The sequence below is a fragment of the Austrofundulus limnaeus genome, unplaced genomic scaffold (genome assembly GCF_001266775.1).
Source record: "Austrofundulus limnaeus strain Quisiro unplaced genomic scaffold, Austrofundulus_limnaeus-1.0 Scaffold2, whole genome shotgun sequence".
In the NCBI taxonomy this organism is placed as follows: domain Eukaryota; kingdom Metazoa; phylum Chordata; class Actinopteri; order Cyprinodontiformes; family Rivulidae; genus Austrofundulus; species Austrofundulus limnaeus.
In genome coordinates, this window is record NW_013952404.1 from 2,881,684 (window position 1) to 2,884,781 (window position 3,098).

Here is a 3,098-nt window from a genome sequence, read left to right on the forward strand (position 1 = left end):
ACACACACACACACTCCAAACCTCCTGCACAAACGCAGTGTCTGCTGCAGTCGGGGCTTCGGAGCTTCTCACACTCTCCAAAGAAACAAACAAATAAAAGTGAGGAGCACTTCTTTGAGGTGCTGGCATTTGCTTGTGGCCATGACTAGTGGGAGAGCAAACAAATTAATAGTGTCCACGTTTTCACTTTCTAAACTCGACTAAATGTCTTTTAGTTCAAGTGGGGCTATTCCGCTGACCCCAGTGTCAAACGCTGCGTTAAAAAGGTTGCACAGTCGTGCACTTGAAACGTTGAGGAGGAGGAGGCCGCAAGAAATTAACCGGGACTGGGGCTTCGGGGAGGCTTGCACTTCAAAGCGGAGTAATAATGATAAATACGTCTGAAATTGTTGCGGCAAATTATGAGAAGAGCTGTCGAAAGCTCTTAACCTTTTCATCAGATTGACTGTAGGGGAGATGGGGTGGGGGGGGGGGGGGGCTGTGTCGCTCAACTTTGATAAGACAATCAGATGATAGGATGGCGTTATCTTAACACGGCTTTCCGGCTGCGAGACAAATGAACAGTGGGCGATAACGGGAACAAAAGCTTTGCTTTTACTGGAGGCCTCTTCCAAGAAAGGAAAGAAATGATCAGAGTGGAAAATTCACAAAATAAAAGGGGGGACTGTTCATTTTCAATTTTGTGCTTGAGCCAGGTCATATGAGCAGTTGTATTTTTAGAATATTTCTGTTATCTCTATTAGGTTTGACAGCCATGCGAATAAAGCAGCCATCACTGGAAAAATGCTAAAAATGTTTCAAAGCAAACAATTTCAGTCCACAAAAGGATAAATAAAGTTCAGAAGGTTAAGGAAAGAAACAGGCAGGTCAATGAACAAGAAAGGAAAAAGTCACAGCTGGTGTCTAAGTGTGACATGAATGAATGGTTACAGAAAAAAAAAAAGGTAGAATTAGTTTCCATTTGGACCGTCTGCAGATCAGGGAAACATCACTTCTGTCTGGGTTTTCTGACTTCTGCAGCCAAATTCTCACAGTCAGGGAGAAGCTTGTGTGCTCAAGGATTTCCTCGAGGTTTTGTTTGATCTTTTCCCAAAAAAAAAAAAAGAAAGAAAAAAAAGATTGGTAAAATGGCTTCCTGGCAGAAAACATTAGTCCTTTGTTGAAACTAAAACAGAAGAACGAAATCCTTTAGAAATATTGTAAAAAAAAAAAAAGGCAAAAAAAAACCTACACGAATAAAATATTTTCTTACTGAGAAAAAGTGTTGTATGTTATTTAAAGTGTATTTTTTTCTAATAAATCTGCATTTTGCCACTTTTTCGAAAGCTTCATTGTCACTTTTATAAATTTAAAAGTTAAATTTCACCTTCCTGAAACCATTTCTTTACAGCAACTGTCGGAAATAAATCGACGAAAGTTCATCTCATCTCAGGGATTTAGCCTTTCCTGGTCGTGAGCTGAGTCTGATTGGAGGAGTTACAAATCCTCCACTTTCAGCAGCCTTACTGTAATTTACAGGCCTGTAGGCCACAGGACAGCGTGGGGGCCCGGCACCTCGAGAGGGATTTGAGACAACATCTTTGTTGTGTTCTCATTGTGCGATTGGTGAAAGTCGTCCAGTCCCTCATTGTCTGTCCAGACTCCTCTCAGACCTCGGCTCAATCAAAGAAAAGTTTTTCAGTAATGAGGTAAGACTTGAAAGCTTGTCGAACACAGCAGCATGTTGAAAGGGCCCGTTTGATCTCGCCAAGCACAATGGCAAAATTTGAAAAGAGCAAAGTGTGCTTTAAGCAGCGCCGCACCGCATTAACCCCTTGTCTTTTGACAGGTCCACACCTAGAAAGATGTAATATTCCACTCAATGGATAGATGACGAGTAATGGCCTCCTTGTAGCGTTTGTGCTAAATCTGCTCCTGCTTTTATACATCAGCTGCTCAAGAAACAGATGGAGTTCAAAGCTTTGTCGTGTCTCCTCTTATGTGTTCTTGGCAACTTCTGTCTTTCTTACATTTTCAGAAAAAAAGGAAAACTAAAACAGAAAATTTCTGTGGAGATTTTCTAAATATCACAAGCCAAAAAGTAGCAAGAATCCAAACAGGTTCTCAGCACAAGAGATTGGAGATAATGGGACTTCACAAGCTGACAGATTACCCAGCAGTCAGCCATGGCAGTCACGGGTCAGTGCAGGCCAACTCCGTCCCCAGACTCTGTTAACTAAGTGGGCCGGCACTATCTGCGTCCGTCCGCCAGACAGTTTGTTGACTCCTTAAAGAATGCCAATAAAACACATCTCTTTTCAGAGCTCGATCTACGGCTCCTGGTCGGCATCTGTGAACTTCTGGTAAATGAATCATACAGCAAATGTTCCCAACAAAGGTCAGTGGTTTTAAATTGGGCTTGGAGAGATGCTGTTTTTTTTTTTTATTTAATTTCAGCAGCACTGATAAAACAAATGTCTTCATATATAGTATTATTTAAAAGCTTTCCTGATGGGCCGGACCGTTTCAGAAGGTTTTTCTCTTCCACAGACGAAGGTAATGGAGCAGCTYTGAAGAAAACCTGCTCAGGTGGGAGACCTCTGTGCTGCAGAGGTTCTGTCTGAACTGCAGTCAGTGACAGCCTGACGCAGCTCTCTCAAAACAAAACACCCCGTCAATCAAACGGCCAKGAGCTTCTCCAATAACCACCTTTTCACTCAAACGTCTCTCTGTCTGTTTTATGAATCCAGCTCGTGTCCCATGTGCTCAATTACCTGAGTCAATATGGATGTATTGAACCCCTGCATGTGAGTCAAATCATAAAGTGTATATACAAGAGCAGGGATGTGATGGTCGTCTCAGTGAGGCAGTGGAAATTACACCGGCTCAGGAAGTAAACAAAGTGGTAATATATGAAGGTAATAATAATTAATAATGATAATAAGAGGGGAGCTTGTTTCTTTCCACCAGTTTGACAAAACATGTCGATCTACTTCACATTATTGCATCCCGTAAATTTAATTTAATTAACAAATTAAGAGGCTGTGCGAGGTTCACGAGAGCATGTGTGCATTGCGTGCATGAGACAGCTGCTTCTTTCTTGCTGCACACACACACCC

The 3,098-nt window shown here is 42.0% G+C and overlaps 1 long non-coding RNA gene across 1 annotated transcript; it reads left to right on the forward strand.

The window, feature by feature from the left end:
- Positions 1-6: 6 nt before the first annotated feature.
- On the forward strand, positions 7-3,092 carry LOC106519184 (uncharacterized). The gene is made up of 3 exons (XR_001310411.1): positions 7-2,178; positions 2,302-2,377; positions 2,530-3,092. It is a non-coding gene; the product is annotated as an uncharacterized LOC106519184 (long non-coding RNA).
- The last annotated feature ends 6 nt before the right edge of the window (positions 3,093-3,098 follow it).